Source organism: Erinaceus europaeus, chromosome 1 (genome assembly GCF_950295315.1).
Source record: "Erinaceus europaeus chromosome 1, mEriEur2.1, whole genome shotgun sequence".
In the NCBI taxonomy this organism is placed as follows: domain Eukaryota; kingdom Metazoa; phylum Chordata; class Mammalia; order Eulipotyphla; family Erinaceidae; genus Erinaceus; species Erinaceus europaeus.
In genome coordinates, this window is record NC_080162.1 from 182,497,630 (window position 1) to 182,524,607 (window position 26,978).

General features: G+C 36.6%; 1 protein-coding gene across 11 annotated transcripts in view; it reads left to right on the forward strand.

The window, feature by feature from the left end:
* Positions 1 to 26,978, forward strand: part of EYA1 (EYA transcriptional coactivator and phosphatase 1) — a 375,709-nt gene that overhangs the window by 160,917 nt on the left and 187,814 nt on the right. Inside the window, exon 2 of one of the 11 annotated variants that reach the window (XM_060200365.1) lies at positions 8,485 to 8,589. The exons of 8 other annotated variants lie outside the window; for them this stretch is intronic. The gene's annotated coding sequence lies outside the window, so the exon portion shown is untranslated. Of the gene's footprint in view, positions 1 to 8,484; positions 8,590 to 21,453; positions 21,955 to 26,978 lie in introns of those variants that run through there. 2 more of the 11 variants (XM_007527232.3, XM_007527217.3) reach the window with 2 other exon arrangements.

Sequence of the window (26,978 nt, forward strand, 5' to 3'; positions counted from 1 at the left end):
AAAGAAATATTGATAATATTTTTTTCAAAGTATTCGAATACCAACTAGAATTTATCTTTAGGCTACAAGGATATATTGGCATAATATACAACTCAGTCAATATGATAGATAATATTAACAAAAAAAAGTTTTAGTTCCATTGATGTAATGAAAGCATTTAAATAAATTCAGTATGGATTCATGATTAAAATGCTAAACAGAATAAATGTAGGAGGTACCTACCTCAGTACAGTAAAGGCCACATCTGACAGATTCACTGTTGACGTTGTGATTGATGAGAAAACTGAAAGCTTTCCCTCTAAAACAGAGGTGGGGCACCTCTTTAATATAATAAATATAATATAATATAATATAATATAATATAATATAATATAATATAATATAATATATATATGAGAGAGAGAGAGAGCAGATGTATATTTATAACATCATCCCTGGGTCATACAAAATCAACTTAAAAATTAGCACTTAATGTTGCCATGAAAATTAAAATATTAAAAGACATTCAAATCAGAAAGAAAGAATAAGTACATTTATTTCTGTTTTCAGAGATAGGAAAACAACCTAGATGTCTATAAATGGATGGACAGAATGTAGTATAGGCATATATACTATGGAATATTATTTAGCTTTTAAATGAAAGAAATATTACCGCCATCTGCAGCAACATGGATAAACCAGAGGACATTATTCTAAGTGAACAAAACATTAATATATAGAATTTAAACTATTCAAGCTCATAGGCAGAAGAATGATTATTTTCAGAGGTGACATGGAGAGAAAAATTGGGAGATGTTCAGAGGGAACAGATTGTTATTCATCCTAAATAATTTCTGGGGAAGTAAGATGATTATACAACATTATTATACATGAAATTTGCTAATGGATACTTCATAATTGTAACACACACACACACGGGAAGTGGTGAATATGTGGTGATTGTATCACAGTGTGCAACTAAATACAAGTCATAGAACTTAACTACATACACTCAAATACATATATATAGCTATATGTAGTTATATAGAGATATCTTTTATCAGTTATGCCTTAAGAGAGGACAAAACTAGGTCCAGAAAGAAAATATGAATATTCCTATGGGGGCCCACAAAGGGGTATATTGTGTTGTTCCTGATAGAAATGACTGGTAGTAGTGGAGAGAGGGATTTATTCAAGGTCTATGCCCATCAAGTCTGTTTGGGAATCTCAGGACTCCCCGATTAGGGCCCCAGCTAATGGGGTGGCCTGATAGTGACTAAAGAGTCATTGTTAAAGTATGCCAGTCTCTTGCCCTTATTCAGCTTTTGCAGCCCTTGCTTTCATAAGGTTAGCTTTGGAGTGAGTGAGGGAAATGTAATAGGAAGTAGGTGAGGAGGTTATCTAAGTCTCTAAGTCTAAGTAGACACTATTTCATTAGGAACTTCATACTGACTCACTGCAGACTATTGCTTTCAGGTATATATTTTGCCCTAACTTTTGGATACATGTGAACATATCCCCTATCTCATGGAACCTAGTCTATATCTAGGTTTTGGGATTTTGTTAGGAAGTGAACCATCTGGAATGGACTCCTCAACTTGGATCAACAATGGTAGAGAATGTCCCATCCTCTGAAGGAAGGATGTACAACATAGTCAACCTGAGGTCCTGAAATTGGGGCAGCTTGGAAGGTTCCTACTCATGACCACAGAATGTGAGCTCAGATCTACAGGGATGCAGAGGTCATGTAGGCTCTTAAGCTGGATATGGGCCCCAGAGCAGGTCAAATCAATGGGGGGTTTACAGTCAACAATATTTATACACCTTTCCCATATTTAGGAGCTACTCTCTTCCCTGATCCACTTTTCTGGTCCTTTTTCTAGCCATGACATCATCTCCCCAGACAATAACTTGGATCCACCTGCATATCAGATTTCAGGGTCAGGGAAAAAAAAAAAAAACTGGTATAGTCACAGGCTCTTTGGAATAGAACTAAAATAGGTCTACTAGCTATCTACAAAACGGAGATCCCCTAACTCTTCATCTGCACTGCTCCAGCCTTCAGGTTCATGATTAGTCAACAACTTGTTTGGCTTTATATGTTAACTCTTTTTTCAGCCAGCAGGTTCCAGATGTTGCCGTTATGCCAACCTGACTTCTCTGGACAGATAACCCCACCAATGTGTCCTGAAGCCTGACTTCCCTAGAGCTCCCTCCCCCACACACTAGGGAAAGAGAGAGGCAGGCTGGGAGTATGGATTGACTACCAGTGCTCCTCTTCAGCAGGGAAGCAATTACAGAAGCCAGACCTTCTACCTTCTGTACCCCATAATGACCCTGAGTCCATACTCACAGAGGGATAAAGAGTAGGAAAGCTATCAGGGGAGGGGATCAGATGCGGAGATCGGATGGTGACAATTGTGTGGAGTACCCCTCTTATCCTATGGTTTTGTCAGTGTTTCCTTTTTATAAAAAAAAAAAAAGAAAATATGAATATTCTAAATTTATTCTCTTTGATAGGAGTTGCTTTAGTACAGAGTCTGCTTTGCCAACATACTTTTTAAAAATCATGCCAAGTGCTCTTGGTTTTATGCAGGATGGAATGTTGGGTTGTCAGAGAAGGCATGACATTTATTCTGTGTTTTTCTTTTTTAAATATTTAATTATTCATTTATATAATAAAGACTGAGAGAAAATTAAGAAGGAAGGGGAAGAGAGACACCTGCAACACTGCTTCACTGCTTGCAAAGCTTTTCTTTTCTTTTTTTTTAAATATTTATTTTATTTATTTATTCCCTTTTTGTTGCCCTTGTTGTTTTATTGTTGTAGTTATTATTGTTGTTGTCATTGTTGGATAGGACAGAGAGAAATGGAGAGAGGAGGGGAAGACAGAGAGGAGGAGAGAAAGATAGACACCTGCAGACCTGCTTCACCACTTGTGAAGCGACTCCCCTGCAAGTGGGGAGCCGGGGTTCGAACCGGGATCCTTATGCCAGTCCTTGTGCTTTGCGCCACCGGCGCTTAACCCGCTGCGCTACAGCCCGACTCCCGCAAAGCTTTTCTCTTGCAGCTGAGGACTGGGGACTTGAACCCAGGATCTTGTATATTGTAACATGTACACTCAATCACTGCCTGGCCCCCATTTATTTCTATGAAAAATCATCATGACTTTTCTGATAACCCAATACATCTCATTCAAGGGTATTTCCAGTAATTGACAGGTCACATTTAACCTGCATCATAACGTGGATCTAGCTGTCTTATTCTTGTTACTAATAATTAATAGATGAGAGAACTCAAATCCTGATATTTATGCTCCAAGTCAGATATATAAAAATACAATTAAATATCATTTGGTATATTTTTTGGTTTTATAATATGCTCAAATACTGAACAAAAAGATAAACAAAGAAACCCAACATACAAACTAGTAAACCTTTTTAGGAGGAGAAAAAGATTCAAAACATCACAAGAGTTTTCTGGCAGAACTGTTTTTTTAACCTCTCTCATAATAAAGGACAGAGAAGGCCGGAGAAAGTATGCTTTCCTCTTTCTCAATACCCCTTGCTCTTTTCTTTTCTTTTCTCTTCTTTTCTTTCTTTTTTGTTTTGTTTTCATTTGTTAATGCTTGATTACCTTAGTAAAGTTCTGTGATGGAGGAGATATACAAGCATTCTGTTGTAGAAGAAAGGTGGTGGGCAAGTGGGGGGGAGTGTAAAAGAAAAAAAATGTCTATATGTTTTTAGTCTACAGAGGGGTTTGTGTATAGGAACTGGCTCACTTCCCAAATCCACTGAAACTAACTGGATGCTTTAAGCTGCCAGCACGATGTTTGATAACCAGGACCAGTCTGCATAAGATTGGACTTACATACTTCAGTTGATTTCCAAGCTGATTCCGACTATCATTCTCATGGTTATTAAAATCTACTTCCTCTGATCTACTGTGCCAAGAAAGGCCTTACTTGCTCTTCCCAAACATATGTGCTAGAGCCTGAACATCATACAATATAATAGGAGCTTTGTGGCTTTTGTTGTTGTTGTTGTTAAATGAAATATTAATTAAAATATTTAACAGTGGTATCATTCTCTATACTTTCTATTTCTGTGTAGCGGAGACTACACCTGATGGGGACGGTTAGTAGTATCATAGTATCATACCATCTTTCTGTGTCTGTGTGAAAATATTGATGAGCCTTGATAGGAGTGAAAACTAAATTTCTTAAGACAATTGAGTAACTATTGTCAGTAGGAAACGCATGTCCTGCTTTGCCCCCCATCCCCTTTTTTCATCACAGCCAAGATTCTTTACCAGAATTGCGCATATTTGTCAAGTCCACTCCTGACTGGTCTAGTAATTCCAGCTCAGTTTTTATTATTTATTTTCTCTATGTTTATCACTGGGGCTCAGTGCCAGCACTATGAATCTACTGCTCCTGGTGGCCATTTTTTCCCATTTTAGTGCATAGGACAGAGAGAAGTTGAGAGAGGAGGGAGAGATAGGGAGAGGGACAGAGAGACACCTACAGACCTGCTTCACTACTTGTGAAGCATTCTCCCTGCAGGTGGGGAGCGGAGCCTTGAACTCTGATCCTTGCATGGGTTCTTGTGCTTTGTACTATGTGCAGTTAACCGGGTACCCCTTTAACCACTGAACAGTAATTGAGTTATTTGATCTTTTAAAAACTGTATATGCTGGGATTGGAGGTGGAGGGGGGTGGGCAGAGGGGGAGTGGCCAGTGACTCACCGGGTTAAATGCACGTAGTATGAAGTGGAATGATCCCAGTTCGAGCCCCCAGCTTCCCACCTGAAGTGGGGGGAGTGGTCGCCTCACAAACTGTGAAGCTAGTCTACAGGGGTCTATCTTTCTCTCCCCGTTTCTATCTTCCCTCCCCTCTCCATCTCTCTCTGTCCTATTCAATAAAATGGGAAAAAAATGGCCTTCAGGTGCCATGGTCTGAGTGCTGGCACTAAGCCCCAGAGAGAACCCTGGTGGCAAAAAAAAAAAAAATGTGTCTGCAAGGTATAGAACCTTGAGATATGCTTATACCACAAATTTGTGTATATTTTAGCAACTTGTAATGCAAAGTAATTCAGTATTCTACATAGTAATTTGTTACCACTGTGTAAGTATTACTTCAACTCTGTGCAATGTAATTTTAATTACAAAAATAAAGCTCTTATCTACTTTCATCTGGTTTTGATTTCTTCATTTTTACTAGAAGATTCCTTCACAAATATTATGTATTTCATCTGTGCTTCTACTAAACTGTCTAACTTGACTATAACAAATGGAAGATCAGACAGTAGCCTTAATATATGTGTTCTGTTTCTTCTCATCTTGTATGTCATTAGGGATGATTGTGATGTCTAATGAAAATCAAGATTCATAACAGGATTAGCTTGATGTAAAACAAATTTTAAAGTGCCTCAGGCTTTAAAGACATTACTCTGAATCTGTGCCCATGTTGTATATACAAAGTGATTTTTATATTAAAGAGCCTAGAAAAAACTGGTAACTAAAATACCAGTTAATTCTCCAAACAGGGAGAATGACAATTATAAATTGTGCCTGTGCATCAGAGCTTGTGTGATGGTTGTGTGTCCACGTGCTCATGTGTGTAAGAGTAGGTGCGAGAAAGAAATATGTTCAAATAATTTGCATATCCCTAAGAGGGAAAGAAAAGAGCTTGGGGGTATCTTCAAAGCAGTTTTTGAACCAAAAATACTACTGTGTCTTCATAATTGGTACTCAAAACTGTAAACCCTGGCTTTAGATATAAAGACTCAAGCATGCATTTAATAAAAGATATTTAACTTATCCTTGGGTAAAAGGGAATTCTAGCCTTTTGCTATATTTCAAAAACCCCAAACCTTGACAGTTCAGTTTTTCCTAATTCTCACACCCCCACGTGATTCCTGGGTACATTTTCTTATTTTCCCCCCATACTATTTATAGAAAAACAGAAAATAGCAAATAAAGCTAATGGGTGTTTCACTGTGTATTGGCCTGGAAAAAACTCGAGCACACATGCTGACTGACTAAGAATGGGGTAGAGGTGGGCAATGCAGATACAGAAAGTGTAGAAGAAAATGAGCCGGGGGTGGCGCACCCAGTGAAGCACACACAGCACTCAGTGCAAGGACATGTGCAAGGACCCAGGGAGAAGGGTGAATACCAGATGGCTAGACAATCCAAATCATTATGGGCACATCCTGAAAGGTCCACCTATTTAAGAACTCCTGCTCTTTTGAAACTGACACCTCTTTAGAGATTATTGTTATTAGTTTTCTTTTTGCTACTGTGTGCAGTTATGTAAAAATAAACTTTCATTTCAAATATGACTTGTACATAAACTGTAAAAGCACTTCCCTACCAGACATGTTCTGTATTCCAAACCCAATAGTGTATTGCCCGATAATTTCTCTCTCTCTCTCTCTCTCTCTCTCTCTCTCTCTCTCTCTCTTTCTTTCTTTTTCTTTTCCTCCAGGGTTATCACTGGGGCTTAGTGGGGCACTTCAAATCCACAGCTCCTGGTGGCCATTTTTTCCATTCTATAAGATAAAACAGAGAGAAATTGAGAGGGGAGGGTGGAGAAGAGATGGAGAGAGACAGAGAGACACCTGAAGACCTACTTCGCCACTGTGAAGCATCCCCCTTGCAGGTGGGAAGCCCAGGGCTCAAACCTGGGTCCTTGCACATGTCCTTGCACTTAGTGCTGTGTGTGCTTAACTGGGTGCGCCACCCTCTTGGCTCCGAAAGCATTTTCTTCTACATTTTCTGTATCTGTATTGCCCACCTCTACCCCATTAATAGTCAGTCAACATGTAAGCTCGAGTTTTTTCCAGGCCAATATACAATGAAATACCCATTAACTTTATTTGCTATTTTATGCTCTTCTGTAAATAGTATACATGAGGACACTGGCACTTGAACAAGGTAACGTGATTTCTAGCAGGTACATCTCTCTTCAGGTCTTGAGGTCTTGACGGAATTGGAGTTCAGAGTTCTCTGGTCATCTTCCCTTAACATTCCTCCCCCTCTGGGGATATGAACCAGCATTCTTTTGGGGATGCAGAAGGCGAGAGTTCTGGTTTGTGTACTTGTTTCTCTGCTGGACATAGGTGTTGGAAATTCGATCCATACCTCCAGCCTGTTTCTATATTTCCCTAGAAGGGTAGGGTTCAGGGTTCAGGAGAGGTGATGTTCCAGGGCACATTGATGAGGTTGTCTGCCCAGGGAAGTCAGGATGGAATCTTAGTAGCATCTGCAACTTGGTGACTTAAAGATGGCAAGATACAAAGCAAGATGAAACAGTAAAATTGAACAATAAACAGGAAGCAAAAAGTAGGAAAAGAGCAGATGAGAATAGGGATCTTAGTGTAGAGAGAATCTAGGAACTCTATTTTAGGTATGTTCCTAGGGGCCCATGACATTAGTAATTTTTGTTTGAGCTTGATCACTAACACGCCAGTGGCTAAAAACATTGTCTGAGAAGATGTAGTCAGAGTAAGTCATCCTTAATTTCTTTCTTTATATCAAACTACACTTGAACCTCCCTATGCATGGAAATGTGTGTATTCTAATGAGTGCACCCAGCCCTCAGAATCATCATCTTTTTCATGGGCAAATCAAATTGGGTTACTTTTTTGCTAAAAATAAAATAATTAAAAGCAGCAAAGAAAAAGGCACCTCTAACAGCATATATGATAAAACTCCACCTCTTCACCGGGCCTGCAATATCCTGCACTTCACATGCAGCCCTGATGAGTTATTTTCTCCTTGTCCACTGACCTCTATGTTTCTTTATTTCTTCCCTCCTACATGCCAAACTTATTCTCTCTAACTCTGATGTTGTGTGTGTGTGTGTGTGTGTGTGTGTGTGTGTGTGTGTGCATTGTAGCCCACAACCCTTCTTCCTGCATTTTTGTAAGCCTGTCACTCTTTCATCACTTACGTTTTAAATGACAACTCCTCAAAGAGGCTTTCCTTGACTAATTTACATAGATAGTATCCATTTTCCTCAAGTCAAGCTACCAAATTCTACCAGAATTTTTAAAAATACTTTCCAATAATTAATATGTGTACATAAATATTGAAATATAAGCATTCTTTATGTCATTTTAACCAAAGCTTATATGTGTATAATTTTAAAAGTGAAATCTATTAAGAATATTACTAAAAGAGTCTTCTATCCCCCTTATGTTTTCATTTTTCTGTGCTCTGCTTTAAAAATAGCACCTGTAGCTTTATATTTGGATCTTGTTATACTGTTCCCTTGTGATTTTCTATTTTGCATATTTAGGGGTTACATACTGACTCGCCACTATAAAAGGTGAAGATTCATTCCTCTTTCACCTTGGCCTCGCCCCAACACGGACATACACAAACCCCTTTCAGTTCTGCCATTATTCTCATATGGGAATCTCCTGATTTTTATTAGCTCAAGAATTTTTAGTTGTGTTTATTTTTAAATGTTTATTTATCTATTTATCTATTTCTAGAGAGAGAACCAGAGCATCACTATGGCTATGCAGTGCTGGGGATTGAACCTGAGGCCTAACGCATGCACATCCTGAACTCTGAATCACCTCCCTGGCCACTAAAATGTTAGTTTTTACTATTTATTTATATCCTGGTTTGCATTAGCTTATTAATGTGTTATAATCTACATGTATGTTCTTCAAAGCAGCAGTATGTAAGCTTATGATTCCTTTTAGTAATTAAAGTTTACACTCTCTCCACTTCCCTTTCCATATGTTCAGATATCTATCAATTAGTCTGTCACTGTCTTCATTAAAAATACATTTTAACTATTGTCACTGCACTGGAGCGTCACTGCTCTGGGTCAGCTTCTTCCAAAAGAAAGAGAGAGGGAGAGATGGAAAGACATCACAGTACTGAAAGTTAGGCAAAGCAGCTTACCTTGGTCTTGTCAGCCCTAAATTATTTTTGAGTAATATTCTTCATCTTTATGAACATTTCTCTTCTTCTGACTTTCTCCAATTTGCTCTGCCTTTCCTGGCACAGAGCTGCTGTCCTAGAAAATTCCATTATCATCAGCACAAAGCATTAGACTATTCTCTGTCCTATTTGGACTGTTTTCACAAAGGATTACTCCCTAATTCTATGGACAATATCCTCTATCAGCTTTCCGAAATGGTAGTTGGGAGAGCTCTTTCTTCCCCTCTCCTCCTCCTCTTTCTTAGGTGGAACACATGTATAAATATCCTTATTTTTTAAATCATCTTCAGTTTCCTACTTGTTGTCATGTTTGTTAGCTTTCATCGTTTCTAGTTTGAGAATTGTTCTCTTAGGGAATTCACAGTTACTGCTTTATTACCTCCTAGAAATTCATGTTATGATTTAAGTCTGAAATCAAGACCTGTGCTTTCTATGTGATATCTTTCTCTTTCTAGAGAAATGTAAATGCTACCTTATCCCAAGTGTTTTGGAAGTTTGTCAAAGTCCATGGGTAGAAGTCTTTATCCTACTTTACTAGTCATTCATCAAAGTCTTTGTGTGAAAACTTATGTCCTAAGAAAATAGGTTAGGCATACTTTTTGAAGTTTTGTTATTTATTTTCTCTGTTCTTTAACATGCTAATTATTGGGGACCAGGTGTGCATTGGGTTAAGTGCACATGGCACAAAGCACAAGGACGTGCGTAAGGGTCCCTGTTCCAGCTTCTGGCTCTCCACCTGCAGGGGAGTCTCTTCACAAGTGGTAAAGCAGGTCTGCAGGTGTCTATCTTTCTCTTCTCTCTGTCTTGGGGAAAATGGGGAAAAAAAAAGGTTGTCAGGAATGGTGGTCCCATAGTGCTGGCACTGAGCCCCAGCGATAACCCTGGAGGGGGAAACAAAAAGGTCTCTAATGTGGAGGACTCTCATCTGGGTAAGGGGGGGTTGTTGAGCAGCCTGTGTTTAACTACCACCCCAGACCTAATATGATCCCATACTTACAGTGACAATATATTATATGCTACAAACTTAGATTTTACTCACATAAAGAGCCATAGTTTCATCTGCTCTATTCTTACCTTTGGCTTCCTGTGTTAAACAAATTGTTCTGCTTTCTATCTTACTGCCTTTCAGCCACCAAGTTGCAGGTGCTACCATGATGCCAACCTGACTTCCCTGGGCAGATGACCTCACCAATGTGTCCCAGAACCTTACTTCTCCAGAGCCCTATCCCACTAGAGCTCAGGAGAAACAGAGTGGAGGTATGGCTATATTCTCTGGGAAACTTCCTCAACTTTATTTTACAAAATTTATTGAAATACACAATTTCTATAATCCTACTTTTTCTCTTATGTCTCACCAGAGAGAATAAATCCATGCACATTTTTCAAACCTTCATAACATTACAGAGTCACCTCTCCAGCTTAATTTTACTTTATACTTATAGATAGAAAGAAGCACATACAGCAAAGCACTACGTCACAATCCATAGGACTCTACTTGCATCTCTTTGTTACATTCATGTGATGCCAGGGACCTCGTGTGTGGCATCTGCTCTACCCACTAGCCACTTTACTGATATTTACAGCAAGGAATCTTTGATCAATGCCTTTGCTTGTAAAATCTCTTCCAGCCAGTAAGATGATTCAGTCGTAGAGGGCAGGACTTACATGCATGTGAATTACTGGTTTGGTTCCTGATTCCTCATATATAGAACCTGTCTCTGTCTCTGTCTCTGTCTCTCTCCCTCTCTCTCTCTTTCTCTCTCCCTCTCTCATTGAATAGATAAATAAATCTTGGTACTTTTTTAATTTTTATTTTTAAAAGAAACATTGACAAAAAATAGGATTAGAGGGATACAATTCCATAGAATTCCCACCACCAGAACTCCATTTCCCATCCCCTCCCCTGACAGCTTTCCTATTCTTTATCCATCTGCGAATATGGGCCCAGGGTCATTATGGGATGCAGAAGGTGGAAGGTCTGGCTTCTGTAATCGCTTCCCCACTGAACATGGGCATTGGCAGGTCAATCCATACTCCCAACCTGTCTCTCTCTTTCCCTAGTGGGGTGGAGTTCTGGGGAAGAGAGGCTCCAGGACACATTGGTGGGGTCATCTGTTCAGGGAAGTCCCTTTGGCATCATGCTAGCATCTGGAACCTGGTGGCTGAAAAAAAGAGTTAACATATAAAGCCAAACAAGTTGTTGACTAATCATGAACCTAAATGCTGGACTAGTTCAGATGAAGAGTTGGGGGGGGGGTCATCTCCATTTTGTAGATAGTTAGTAGACCTATTTTAGTTATATTCCAAAGAGCCTATGATTATACTAGTTTTATATTCTTCTCTCTATGTCTCTCTCTCTCTTTGTCGCATTGAATAGATTAATAAATCTCGGTTTTTTGTTTTCTGGGTTTTTTTTTTGCCACCGGGATAATCGCTGGGGCTCAGTCCTGCACTACAAATCCACTGTTCCTGGAGACCATCTTTCCCCTTTTGTTGCTGCCCTTTTGTTGTTGTTATTGTTATTGTTGCTATTGCTGTTGTTGTATAGGACCTAGAGAAATCGAGAGAAGAGGGGAAGGCAGAGTAGGAGAAAGTTAGACACGTGCAGACCTGCTCTACTGCTTGTGAAGCGACCCACCTACAGGTGGTGAGCGGGAGGCTCAAACTGGGACCCTTATGCCAGTACTTGGGCTTCTCCCCATGTACTCTTAACCCATTGTGCTACCGCCCGACCCCAAATAAATAAATCTTAAGAGGAATTCTTTTATCATTTTTTTTAAAGTTCTGACGCGTGAGTCGGGCGGTAGCACAGCGCCTGGTGCAAAGTGCAAGGACCCGTGTAAGGATACCGGTTTGATACCCCAGCTCCCCACCTGCGGGAGAGCCGTTTCACAAGGGGTGAAGCAGGTCTTCAGGAGTCTTTCTCTCCCACTCTCTGTCTTCCCCTCCTCTCTCCATTTCTTTCTGTCCCATCCAACAACGATGACATCAATAACAACAACAATAATAACTACAACAATAAAACAATAAGGGCAACAAAAGTGAATAAGTAAATAAATATTTTAAAAAGTTCTAACGCAGGAATTTCTCAAAGTTAGTTATAGCATCTACAATTTGCAGTTTATTTCACTTTGCCTAAAAGTATAAAGTAAAATTAAGCTGGAGAGGTGACACTGCAATATTACAAATGTTTGAAGGATGTGCATGGATCTAATCTCTAGTGAAACATAAGAGAAAAAGCAGGATTATAGAAACTTTGAAATTCAATAAAATTTGGAAAATAAAGCTTAGGAAATTTCCCAGAGAATACAGACAAAGAAAAATAGGAGAAAAAAACTGAGTATCAGAAGAAAATGAGGAGCTATAAGGAAATATGGTGGTCCAATATCCAAATAACTAGTGTTTTTTTTTGTCTCCATGGTTATTGCTGGGGTTTGGTGCTTGCACTACAAATCCACTGCTCCTGGAGGTCATTTTCCTCATCTTGTTGCCCTTGTTATTATTGTTATTGCTCAACCTAGATCCTTGCATGGGCCATTTTGCTTAGTACTATGTGAGCTTAACTGCCTATCCCCCCTGAGACCACTTTCCATCGGCTTATTATTGTACAACTAAACCTTAGATTTTATTCATTTTTCTAACTCATTTAAAATATGCATATGTGCCTATCATGTGAATACAGTGACTTACAAGTTCAGATTTCTAATTACTTTGTCTCTTTTATTTCCAGTTACCAGAATTAGAATTCTTAGCCCTGTTTCAATGATTGAATTTTGTTCCAAAGTTAATTTACATTTCAATAGGTGCATGTATATTTTTAGCACATATTGTCACAGTATGAACACAAAGATAACTCCCCTTTGATAGTAATACCCTAGCCAGTTCAAGTTTAGACTTTCTACTGGAGTACAACTTGTCAACTTGTAAGGATAGTAAGTGGAAAGATAGAAGCTAAAATGAGAAACTTCCCATACCTTGTCTGGGCATCCATTCTTACTTGTTTAAGTTGACTTGAAATTCCGTTTTCTCTTGCTATTTTACTATTCATGAGCACTTTACCATGGAATTATATATTTTTGTCACCTTGAGATTTTTGTACATTTTATAATCTTCTTATATCTGTTTTATAATTAGCCATGCTACAGGTTCAGAATTGAGAGAACAAGTAACATGACCACAGCAGGCATAGAGAAAGCCAATGGCAAAGTAAGATTTAGAATGTGAATCTCCAATGCATTTCTTTAATGAGTAGGGGCCTTGATTGCAGTTAGAATCTAATAATTCTACACATTTAAGGAAATGAGGAGCATTCAAACCTTAAACTACGATAGAAATTTCAAACAGTATTGTATCATGGGGCATGAAAATCAGGGTTATCATATACTGTTTCAGAAAGTACTTTAATGGGAAGTATCTCATTTACTATTCCTCATTTAAATACAGGTTATTCTTTGATTGTCAATAGGTATTATTTTGGAAAATTGAAAATAGAGAACTTAGAGTCTTTTTAAAAAATTATCTTTATTTATTGGATAGAGACAGCCAGAAATTGAGAGGGAAGGGGGAGATATATAGGGAAAGAGAAAGAGAGACACCTACAGCACTGCTTCACCTTGTAAAGCTTTCTCTTTGCAAGTGGGCACTGGGGTCTCCAACCCTGTTCCTTGCACATTGTAACATGTGTGAGAGATGTGAGTCTTTATATTCAATAGTCTTCAGTAATTGAGCATCAATTAGTTATGATGAATTATGTCATTTTTCCTTTCCTTTTAATTTTTTTTCTTTATAAGATATAATTTCTTACCAAAAAGGTGAATACACAGTAAATTCTCACTGAAGAGAACCAATAGATTCTTGGAAGCCACAGCTTTAAGTGAAACAACCTATAATGTAACCAGCTTTCCTGTAGGCTAATTGACATGAATAAGAGTTCTGTTTCTGTGGCATAATTCTGGTCATAAAATATCACTAGACTTCTAAATCAAGACCCAAATCATTTATATTCATTCATTCATTTTCCAGTATCTTTATTCCAGTTCAGGAGCTCAAAGTACAAGGTGGGACCCTTCACTGCAAAGGATTCCCTTTAGTTGCAGTGCAAGCTCACATTTACACTCACTCAAATGCCACCATTCAAACATTCCAATATACTTAATGTTCACATCTTGGGATGTTAGAAGAAACTGGAGTAGCTGAAGAAAACCTACCCAGACATGAGGAGACTATACAATACAGAAACCAGGCAGAAATTGATTTTTTTCCCTGATCAGTGTTATAATCAAATAAGGTTGAATGAAATGACACTGTAGGAGGACCAGCTATAACGATGATGGTGTAAATGTACTAGATGTGTTATAAATAGTAAATATAGAATGAAAGTATATAAAAGATGTATATCTAAACATACTGATTTCTTTATAATTTACATTTATTCTTTTTATTTTATCTATTTTATAGGACAGAGATAAAATGAGTGGGGAAAGGGAGAGAGAGAGAGGAAAAAAAAGAGAGAGTAAGGGAAATACCTGTAGCACTGACTCACTGCTCATGAAGCTTCATCCCTGCAGGTGGAGACTGGGACTTTGAACCCAAGTCCTTACACATAGCAATACACCACTGCCCAACCCCCCAACTTTACATTTATTCCTTGAACGAAAAAAAAATCCTGGGGCTGCTTTTCTCCAGCTGCTTTTCTAACTACTATCTTGAAGAACTCATTTCTTGCTTCCCTATTTCCTTTTTCTTTTCTTCTTCCTTCCTGCCTCCCTCCTTTCCTTCTTTCTTTCCTTCCTTCCTCCCTTCCTTCCTTCCTTCCTTCCTTCCTTCCTTCCTTCCTTCCTTCCTTCCTTTTTCCTCTCTGCTTTGTGTCTGTGCTGTCCTCCTTCTCTGTCTCCTTTTTGCTTTCCATCCACTTTTTGCTAGTGAGGGAACTCTGTCCTCTCGGCAAGGACGGGAAGGAAAGTGAACAGCTGCCCCAAGAGGCCAGGGCTAATGGGGTCTTTGCAAATCATTCAGCAGAAGTTGTCAATGATAACAGTGTGGTAGAGGTTTCCTCTACTAGCTCTTCTGACCTCTTAGTAAACTATTTGTTTTTCCTTGTATTGATTAAAAATATAAGCCACTGGACTGTAAGTCTTTACTAACCAGGGCACTGTTTTTAAGAATCATGCACATCTAAAGCCTATTAATTCAGTAAACCCCACTTTGAGTTACTCTGCAGTTCAGGTAAAGCAGTTCACCAGTGATGTTAAAACAGAGTCTCTGAAAAAAGCAGCAGATGTGTCCAGACTTTAAAAAAAAAGAACCATAAAGTTAACAATATCAGGATAATACTTAATACTATTAAATCATCTGACACACACACATCCTTTTTAAATATCTAAAGACTATGACACTTTTATCCTTGTTTTCCTTATTTCTATTTTGACCATAAGAAAATACTCTTTGAAAGTGTGTGAACAAATTGAAGCTATTGTTTTCATTAGTATGTAATATAGGTTCCTCCTCCCCCTTTATAGTATACTAAAAGTAGAATCCAAGGACTTAGGCAACTTGATCGCCTGCAAGTATGAATCTTTACAGTAGAGAGAAACCTTCAGGTTGTATACCTATTGACATTGCTTAATAAAGACATCTAGAATAATGGTGCTTCTGGTTGTGTTTCCAATAGCAATGTGATTGCAGTGCACTGTGGATTAAGTTACTAATCCTTTGAATTCTGATCTTCTGTCTAAAACTGCTTTAGAGGTTACTGTTTTTTCCCCCTTTTTTGGAAGAGTGGAGGGGGAAAAAGTTAATGCTGCTTGAAGGAAAAAAAAATTCTATAGGTTATTATGTTTTTATATTTCCCCTTCCTGGCAATTCCTTTGCAACAATAATAGAGATTCTTGATTCTGCATAAACTATACCTCCAAATGCATAAAGAGACTTAAAGTATGCTTTGAATATAAATACATTTTTGGTGAACAATTCCACTGTTTATGATGTAATAGGTATTAAAATCTAAGCATATCACAGTTGATAACTGAAATTAAGGTATATAAAAGAGGAGAAATTGATAAAACTATAAAACTAGCATCATATAAGTACTTGTGAATCAGACCCTTTGTATCTTCTTTTCATTATAAAGAAAAGATTTGGAATCTTTGTTACCCTTACTTTAGGTAAATAGCTAAGTCTTTAGGTTAATTAATGAGAAAAACTCTATCTCCTAATTGGATTATTTCAAGTTTAAGGATGCATAGTATTTAACTATTTGCTTTAATGTGCAAACTAAATTATTGTATGCATTTGTGAATATTCAGCTGTTGTGTAATGGTTATGCCTGTTCTGTATTGAATATCATGTGAGTATATATTACTTCAATATATCTATTAACTTTAGGAGGTGTTATTTTGCTCTCAAATGATCAGACAAAATGTGCATACAGAGAAACTTAGATTATTTGTTAAACTGAGTAAAGAATGTATAGAAAATCCTAACACAGAGGTTGGTACATAATAAGCACTCAATAAATACTAGTTCTTTTTCTTTTTTTTTTTTTTATAAGAGTCATTGTTTCTGAATAATTTTTAAAATGTGAATTCATCTGTCCAACTTAGAGAATACAAAGCAAATTTCCAGATCTGCTTACATGTTTTGGAAGGTGCTGACAAGATTAATTTTGTCCATGACTTAAAGAAAGTTGATAAGGAGTCAGTCCAAGTTCCTCATGTTGCTTCATGTCAACAGAAATTCACTTTACAGTGTGAGAAAGCAAAGTAGTTGGAGATTAAGCATGTGCACTTAAGACCAGTTATATACATGTTTTTTACAGAAGTAAAAAAAAATGGTTTGTTATTTTGAAAAAAAAAATCAGTTGGTTTTAAAATAGAAATCAAATATGGAATAGTTTTATTATACTTTTCTGAGCCCATTTGCTTACCTTTTTTTTTTTCTTCCTCTAAGCTCCTGCTCATGATGGTGCTGGGTAGTGATCTGGGCCCCCAGGCACGAAAGTCATTTTATGTAGACACTGCACTATCTCTCCCAAGCACCCAGTTACTTTTCATAGAAACTTGCTACTGCCCTGCTCTTTCTTAAACATTAGTTTCAAGAAGTTCTGTTCAAATGTTATATAAAGAAAAGTAATTTAAAAAATACTATCGAGGGAGTCGGGCTGCAGAGCAACGGGTTAAGCGCAGGTGGCGCAAAGCACAAGGACCGGCATAAGGATCCCGGTTCGAACCCCGGCTCCCCACCTGCAGGGGAGTCGCTTCACAGGCGGTGAAGCAGGTCTGCAGGTGTCTATCTTTCTCTCCTCCTCTCTGTCTTCCCCTCCTTTCTCCATTTCTCTCTGTCCTTTCCAACAACGAGGACAACAACAATAATAACTATAACAATAAAACAACAAGGGTAACAAAAGGGAATAAATAAATAAATAATAAATATTTTAAAAAAAATAAAAAATACTATCGACAGTCATTCTCACAGATGATAATAAGTTTCTTTTCCTACATAAAGGAATGGCTCTTATTCACATATAAAATAACCAATGTGCCTATTAAGAGACCAGGAAGTAGGTTATATTTCCATGTTATGTTGGCATAGACTATAATATTTATTAAAATAATTTTCATAGTACAGTTAATAGTTTGTAATTGCCTTTTTAAATACTGTTAAGAGATACTCATGCTGGAATTTGACGGGAAAACATTCAACAAAATACTGGTAGACATTCAGTTTGGCAGATTTAATATCATTCTTAAAATAAATAGAGGATGTTTTACTTGGTTGTGTTTCAGCAGAAGGCTACTGGGAGCAGGGCCCTCATTGTAAGTCTCCTGCCAGTGGGGAAAGAGTAGGTCATGGAAGTGACCACTTCTGCCAGCAAGGATCATAATGCCAGCCTTCCAGACACTGTTCCAGAGGTTCATAAAGCCAGAATGCAGAAGACCTAGAAGTTCAAGGATTTGAAATAGTCTCTTTTCCATCCCACTTGGAACATTTTGTATCTCAGTATGTTAGGTACTTCTAGATATTATTGATTTTAATAATGTGGAGCAAATAATAACTGTGATTTTGCTTTTGAGGAAAAATACAGCTTACTATAATATGGTTTAAGCTTTATTGTTTAATTATTGTTTATTTATTGTTTAACTACTGGATAGAGACAGAGAAATTGAGAGGGAACAAAGAGACAATAAGGGAGAGAGAGACCGGCTCACTGTACTTTCTACGTGCAAGTGGGGGATAGGGACTTAAACTGGAGTGCTTGCACATGGGCTTTCAAATGGGTGTGCCACTGCCCCGCCCTCCAGATTATTTTCCATGAGAATTGTAGACACAGAGAACAAGAGATGATTTACATCAAACCAGGCAGTAGCCTTCATGCATAACTCTATAAAATTATCTACTGGTAAACACAAGTAGATAATTACAATACCTTGTATTGGAAACATCACTACTACATAGAACCTTTTATTAACATTATTCATATGGGAAAAGCTAAAGGGACACATACGTTTTATCTTGTTCCCTTGGTGTTTATTATATTTGATTAATTAACTAATCATACAGTTTTAGAAAAGTTCAAAGTTACTTATTTGGCTGATCTATTGACTCCTTATTTCTGCCCTTGTCTTTTTTTAATTTGGGGTATTTGCTTATTTTTGTAAGCATATCTTTATTTAAAATTCCCCATTAGTTGAAAAGTATTAAAAACTTCTGTCAAAGTTGCAGACTTCAATATAACCAGACATGTATCTAGACAACAGCTTGCACTGTAAGGTAAAACCCATCTGGAGATAGAATATATGAAAGAAACTGGCTGTTTGAGGGTATTCAAACATTTCATTACTGTTGACCATTCCAAATGTTTTTGTTTTCCAGATAAAGTCATATATTTTCAGTTTTCCTTGCTGAAACTCTATATACAAATATATAGTATAATTGTAATATATACATTATGTACTAAACATATATATTGTATATGTATACAATATATACTATATATATTCAGTACATATCATATGTCCATATATACATGACTTACATATAATATGTATTCAGTGAGGAACATGGATATTGGGGAAAAATGAACAATTGTTTATATACTTAAGTGTTTAAATTTCTGAAGACTATTATGTGCTTTCCCCCCTAGTTTTATCAGGCTTTACTGCTGGCAATTTTTTCAGAAACCATTTCTAATTTCTGCTGTAATGTGTGTGACTTTATTTAAGGAATAGCTTGGCCCTTAAAGCATTTGGTTGTTATATAATTGTAGTTGATGAAATTTTAGAATGTGAATGTTAAAAGTGCACTACAAACGTGGTCTTAATTAGTCTGGGCTTATGTTGGTATAAGTTGTGTGTAATAGTGCTCATCATGTATATGATAATCAAAAATAATACCTAGAAAATTTTTAAGTGTGATTGTTTATAATCCATTTATTTTACTTTTGGAAAAGGAAATCAGTTTAAAATGGCATGTATGCACATGGATATTTCATTTAACCGGTGACCAAGCTTCTTGTTACATAATTATGAAGCATGACCTCTGTCATATCAATTAGAGGTCATATCACTTTCATTATGCTTTCCTATATGCAATATATGCATGTTTTCTTAAATGGCATCCTGTTTGATTATATAAATTCAATAATTGAATTTTAATATACAAATAATATAATGTAATAAATATGGTCATAATATAGAAATAAGTTATTTATAAAAATGAGATACTTTACCTAAGATTATGGCTGTTTTTGCTTCATATATTTTGTGTCTTCTGGATTTGCCTCTATAATCTTTTCTGAATCAAGAATATAATAGGTCAGTACTTTATATTAAAATAATTTTTGAATTATGGGAAGCATGGGTATGATAGCTTAATGTAAAATTTCAATTCAGGTAAATTCTTTAACACCTCAAATTTTATTGAGCTTAGGAGTAGGTGTGACAGCAAAACAGCTACTATGTAGGTGTTTGATATTAAAATTGAAATAACGTAATAAACGTAATATTGCATCATATCTCAGGCACTAGAAATCTCCACTACCTACTGTATTTTGTTTTCTGCTTATACACTTAAGTATATTGAATAACTCATACTTCTACTCTGAGAAAGTGCTGTAGGTAGTAATATAATTCTGTTTCTACTGTGAATATGAACAAATCCAATAGCAATCAACTGAATTTTGACCTGGTTTCCCAAATATGGCAGATGAAGAGTCTATGATTCCTTGCCTGTACTATGCAAAATGAAATCCTAGGTGAGCTTGCAGTTTAAACTGTCCCTTAGGTTTGACAGAGCTTTCTTTTCAAAGGAATTTAGATTGACATTCTTTCAGGGTGTAGAAGAAGAGAAGTACACATTGAATTTTGGTCATTTGAGTGTGTTTGTTTGTTTGTTTCATTGGCATATAAGTTGCTTTCATTTACAAATGACAAAATAAAGGTAAGACTGTTTTATTAGCTGATAATCTAGAAATGTAGTGCAAAAATCACATAGAAAATTAATATGATTTAATTTTTTATACCAATGTGAAAGCTTTAACAGGATAATTTTTATTAAAATAAAAGACTGAAAACATAGCATAGATTCCCAATAAAGACAAAAAACAGTGTTGGTGAAAATCCAAGAAGTATAAAATTTTATCTTAGAATATAATATTAGCTGTGGTGAGTTACAAATATCAAGCACTTGTTATTTGAATTATGGTACAGAGGGGGCAAATTAAAATATTAGTCATGTAATTATGCTTTATTTAAAAATTTAAAATCAATATAGTTGTCATTCACCTAATAATTGAAACTGTCTAAAACATCTTAAAATGAAGCTCCAAGTTAGTCATGGTCTAGTTTTACTCTTGTATTTTAGCTTACATATAGAATCTTTAGATTTTTTTTTGAAAAAGAAAAAAACTGTAAAGAAAAAGAAAACACACGAGATTAAGCTTTACTCCCAAATCATGTAAGACATGAGCATTGCAGTATTATTTGGTTCATTGCCCAACAAATGTTCACGTGAAACTTGCTAGTCTAGAAATCATTGCAGAGTCATCGCGCAGGTTTTCATTGTTAAGCTGATAATAGTTCACACATTTGCTTTTTTCTCCCTTTACTGAGTAACAACGGAATTGACTTTTAATTTTTATTTTCTCCGGATATGTTAGTTGCTATATGAGGGAACAAAAACCTGATGAGTACTGACTCCCCAAGTTTCAAGAATTAAAAAAAGAAATTTTTTTTTGAAAAGTATAAAAGATAACTAGAACCCAAAGCTCGTAATTGGTAGCTGCTGTAGCACGAGACGTGTGTTGACAGAATCTTAGAGAAGTTATTCTCACACAGCTGTTTATTCTGATAGCATGGAGCTCGTTCATTTACATAATTTTTTTTTTTTTAAGCAGCAAGGTTGAGTCAGACAAGAGTAGTGCTCCCTTCAATTGTTGCATTTAAACCAATAAGGTTAGGACAAGAGAATAGCTGTGGTTTGCGTTACAAAAACAAAACAAAACAAAAAAAGCCCCCGAGGCTCCACGGCAGACCTACAAGGCTGCGCAAACAAATCCAGGGATGAGATTCTGCTGTTTCTTTGTCTAGGGTTCTCAGATGCTATCTGCTGTTGCTCTTTAGTGGGAAAGAGCGCAAGGCTCAAAGCGGCTACTAAACAGAACGGTGGGAGCTGATGGCTCCGAGTTTGGAGAGAGGTAGAAACTCTCCAGTGCCACTTCCGACTTTAAGCCTTCCTGTTGCAATCCACTGTGGCGGGTTTCTTTCTGGGCAAAGCATTTTCGCACAGTCTCTGGGCTGCCGGAGCCTGCAGCAGCGGCCAGGCGGCAGTCCCCGCGGCCGGGCTTGCCCCTCCAGAGGCGCTCCGCTTCCAGAAGCGCTGGGCTCCACTGAGAGCACCTAAAAGCCCTCCCTTGTCCTGGTCCAGGAACAAAACTATGTCAGGAATGGAGGTTTGCTAAAGCAGAAAATTCGAAGGAGCGCATTAAACTGGTGGATGCAGCAGATGTAAGCGCTGTAAGTACAAGCTGACTGTTTGAAAAATTGTATTGACTGACAACAGCTGTCCTGTGGGCAGAGCCCAAGATAACAGGAACGCTTTTTAGTATTGTTTTGATTTGTTTTAAAATAAAAACATTAGGCATGGGGAAGAGTATGACACTTTACACTAGTGCTTTAGTTGCACAGGGTTCCATCATAAAAGTTTAGTTCTGAACCCCTAGATTATACCAGTGGTTAGTTAGAATCGTTGAGATCATCACATTAATTGCTAGCAATTACTTTTGCTGTGTTCTTTACAAATAAATTTAACACATAGCTATGTTCTTGTATGAATGTTCTCCACAGCTCTTTCCTGAATCACTGCACAAACCTCAAATATTGCCTGATATTGGAAAAAAAGAAACTTCTGTTACACATGTAGTTATCTGTATGTATGTATGTATACGTTCCACCGCACAACATATATAAATTTCCATAAAGACTTTAGGTTGATATGACACAGTGAGGAAGGAATTATTTTGAAGGGGTTACAGAAAATAAAAACAACTTAATACTAGTTTTTTAGGAAGGAAATTCTCTGCTTCAACAGATAGAATTCCCAAACGTTATACTCAACAGACTAGTCTTCAGAAGGTAAAATAAAGAAAACATTTGCCAAATCAATGTACTTTACACTTCTTCATTTGGCACTTGATATGACTTGAGGGGACCAAGAGGTACAAGTAAAATTCTTAAATTTTTGAGTTGCCATTAAAATAATGTCATTCAAAATCAGTATTTGAATTGCTAATAACACATGGGTTTACATTATTTGGGAGAAGTTTCTGAACATATTAAAACATAGCATTTAAAGGAATTTGACAAATTCAGAGCTGTCATTAAATTTAGATAATTTTTTAAGTTTTATTTCTGAAAATAGCAAGGGTTACAAAAAGCCAAAAGTTAAGCACATATTGTAGCTTTATGGGATTGAGGTGGGTATTTTTTTCAGATGTGTTTTACAGAGAAGCTTTTATCTTAGAATTGTGTGTTTGTTTTTTATTTATTAAGAATTTTTTTTTTTTTTGCCTACTGTTTTGGGGTTGAGGACTTGCACTCATAGTCATGTATATTATTATTTTTTTTTGCATTATCAAATATTTGATTTTTGACTTTGTTCTAGCTTGAAGGCCCAAAGTGTTCAGTGAGTAGGCAACCAGGGAATTTCAATCCTGAAAATATCTCGTAGTGATAGAGAGACCTAATTGAGCCATTGGTTCAATTTTAGACTTGACAAAGGGAAGTCAATGACTCTACGAGTCTTATAGATACAATAAATTATTTTCTCATGAGAAAATTTCCGTTTTAATGCAAAAATTTAAGAGTATGTTGGGAAAAAGAAATACACTTGCAACAAGACTAAAACCTCTTCTTCCATTTAAATATATTTCAAAAATATTAAACATTTAAAATAAATGCTAATTTTGAAAGCACTTTAGGTACAATCATCTTTGTTTAAACACTGGATTTTGTTTTTGCTGCATTTTTTGTCGCTTTCTTTAGCTGAGATACTTCAAAGGGTATCATAGTATGTTATATCCAAAATGAGTCCTAATACATTTGTTTTTTGGTGTCTTTGATAAAAATGTGACTATTTAATGGACATCTTCCTAGAAATTCTGTTTTGGTTTAGGTCTTTATTGCAGAATTTGCACCATGTTAGGAATATGATTGAAGAGAATGTTAGCAAGAATACATTCTGTTTAAAAAGCAGTTTTTGTGCCTGTGGCACATTTCCCCCTATAAAATACATTCTGATTAGAAAATTGCCATTGTCTTTTAAATTTGGGAGTACTCAGGTTGAGCTGTGGTTGGGCAGAACTAGTCTGCTTGCCAACTTTATTTATTTAGATAAGCTCAGTACTTTCACTTTGAAAAATTCTTTTTAGTTGGAAAAAAAAGTTTTAAATTATAGTCATTTCATAAAAATTGCTTCTAGCAAGAAAAAAGCCTATGGAAAACCCGTCATTTAGAGAAGTGCCTACATTTCGTTTGCTCTGTGCCGTTGAGATTTAGAACCCCTTTCCATTTACAGTTTACTTTTCACAGAACATTATTAGCTTTTTGGCTCCATACATGATCTTCTGTCAGATGCTTTTGATTTGTAATTTAGCAAAGTATAATAAACAGTGCAAAAGTCATGAATTTTGCTCTCCATCCTGAGCTCTGTGGTAGGGAAAATGTGATAAAATGTGTACCTTAAGTCTTGTTTGATGATCTCTCAAAGCAAGTTTGCCTTCTGGAAATAATTTCTGGGGTTGAAGAGCATGGTATTAACAGATTTAATGTGGCTATTCAATGGATTGGCGAAGTACTATGTGAGGTTTAACAAAATGAGAGAGACAAATTGAACATCAACAAAAGTTACATCTGTAAAGAATTATAAATTTAATTAGAAAAAAGGCAAACTTAAAAGACGTCATTAACTAATCAGAAGTCAAAGTTTCTAGTTTAGAATTCTTGAAATTAAATTCTAAGAAGTTCTATCTTTTTTTCTCTTTGTATTTTCGACAACTCTACTATGCTACTACCAGTGTTCTGTACAAAGTGTTTCAGAAAACATTCTACTGAAATGTTCATTGCAATGTAACATGACTGTTCTGGTATGGGAATATATATATATATTGCACTCTTAGCAGTATTTAGGTTTAGGACACCAGATTAGAATGTGCATGAAACATTAAGTTTATGATGCAAAGTAGAAAATGTGCCTTCTGTATGCCCAGCAGCATTTTTTTTTTGTAAGCCGTGATATAATTTTTATCTTTTGAGTGGACATATGCCTAATTATTTTTGAGACACGTTATGGGTTTAGACCTTTAAAACACAGAAACTTCCAGAGATACTGTCAAATATAGGATAAAACTAGCACCAGTCCAGAATAGGTGTTCTTTTTAGATGAGTCATTATAAGAGTGTGTTTCCTTACTGCACTGTAGTCTTGTACTACACATAAAAAACTAAAAGCATGTGAAGTGTCGCATTTTGTAAACTGTAACTAATTTTGCTCACATCTGTGTCTAATTGTTGTCTGCATTCACATTCTTGAGAGTAGATTTATTTTTCCTGGACCACGATGTGGATTCAGCTGACCAGCCTAAGTGAGGATTAGTTGTTTTAAAGTTATTTTGATTAAAGAGTCATTTTTAAATAGAGTTACATACAACACATGGTTCAAATAATCCTTGAGACACAAAAGAATATATCTGGAGTATACTTAATGAAATGAAGATCAGGGATATGGGCTCTCAAACTGCAGTGTGTGAAAATACAGTAGAGATTGGGCTGAGCCAGCATTAAAAATAACAATAAGTTGTTGTGAAGATGCATTTTTTCAGAGAAAATGTGTTAGAATAACTCTTATTTTGAAGTGCATTTTAAACCGTTTGATTTTGAAATTTAAGTGCGCTAGGTTAACCTTCCCATGTCAACATAATTAAACTTTTGAGACATACGAGGAAACTAGGATTATTTTTCCAAGATTATACTGTATTGATAATGTTAAAATGAGATGTGTTTTACCATTCGAAGTATGTTTTACATTCCTTTTACATAACTAAGCCAAGAGAGTTCTTAAAACTAAGTTAGTTTTCACCTACAATTTATTCCAGATCTATAATGGTGGGGGAAAAAAAAAGGAAATGTAGCATTTAGCTATATTGCTGCAATTTCTAAATGAAAACTTTTAGTCACTTGTGAGAACATTAGTACTAACAAAAACTGCAGAAACCTGTTATCACAAAATTATTTATCTTAAAGCATTAAAATGAATTTTTTTAAATTCAGGCATCTCAAACTTTTTTCTCTTGCATACATTATAGAAATAACATACCTAGAAATTTTACATAATATTATACCAAGATATTCAGACCTTGACAATGCTGTATTCTTGCCAAAAGGTAGGATTTCTTAATTTCATAAATCATAATTTAAAAAAATAACAGTACTCAATAGAAGATACTTGGTTGGATAACTTTAATGCCATTTGAGATGCTTCAGCCCTCATCTTTGTTCTGAAACCCTAATTGATGTCAGTTCAGGTTAAATGAAACTGCACATCAAAGATTTGGACTTCTGGGCCACTTTAAACGTTGTAGAGAAGGCTCTTTACTGCCCAGACTTAAGCCTGAGTTTGCAAGCCAGCAGCCCACCCTCACCTGTACTTATCACCTGCTGGCAGTTGGTGCTGCTGCTCTCGGAAGGGTGGACATCAAAGCCTGCCTGCTAAGGTAATTATCCACTGAAGTCCGAAAGACAGATTCATCTAGAGAGAAAAAGACACTGTAATGCTGACTAACATAGGATATTGGGTGGGTGAACAAACTACCCATTTTCTTTGCTGGTTCGGAAACTGCAAAGTTAAGCAAACTGCTTTTTCTGCTTTTACCAGCTAATGATGCGTAAAAACCATCACTGAATTCTACATTTGTCTAGGTAATTGAGCACATTGCTCAATGATGTGGCTTTGGAGATGCCTTTGCCATTTATAGTTAGTCCCACACAGCCTGAAAGTTGCCCAGAAGCTGTTTTAGTGGATGTTAAGTGACAAATAGTAAATATAGGAGAAAACCATCATGATAAGGATAAGAAACTGTCAGTAGCCAAAAGGGTGGGCGGGAACTCTATTTCAGTTGGTGATAGCAGAAGATGAAAGATCTTCTGAGGATGCTGGAGGAGGATTAATGCTTGGAGAAGTGCAGTGAAACACACTCATTTTGCTAATAGTTATTTTTTTTTTTTCCATGCACCTTTTCCAAGCTGCCTGGGCAAGGCTGCTTTGCATGTTGATTGGGGGAGGGGTAATCCCGTTTGCAGCTGTCATAGGCCAGTGATGAATCACTATCCCGTCATTTGGCTGCCTTCCCCCCTGACAAGGGGAGGAGGAGGGTAGACCTGCAGGAAGAAACAACAGTGGAGACCTCAACTTAAAGACAATATGCCTTTCACTGCTGCAGTATCCTCCTTTTTCTCTTTTGGTTAAAAGAGAGCATTGTTGTTCTC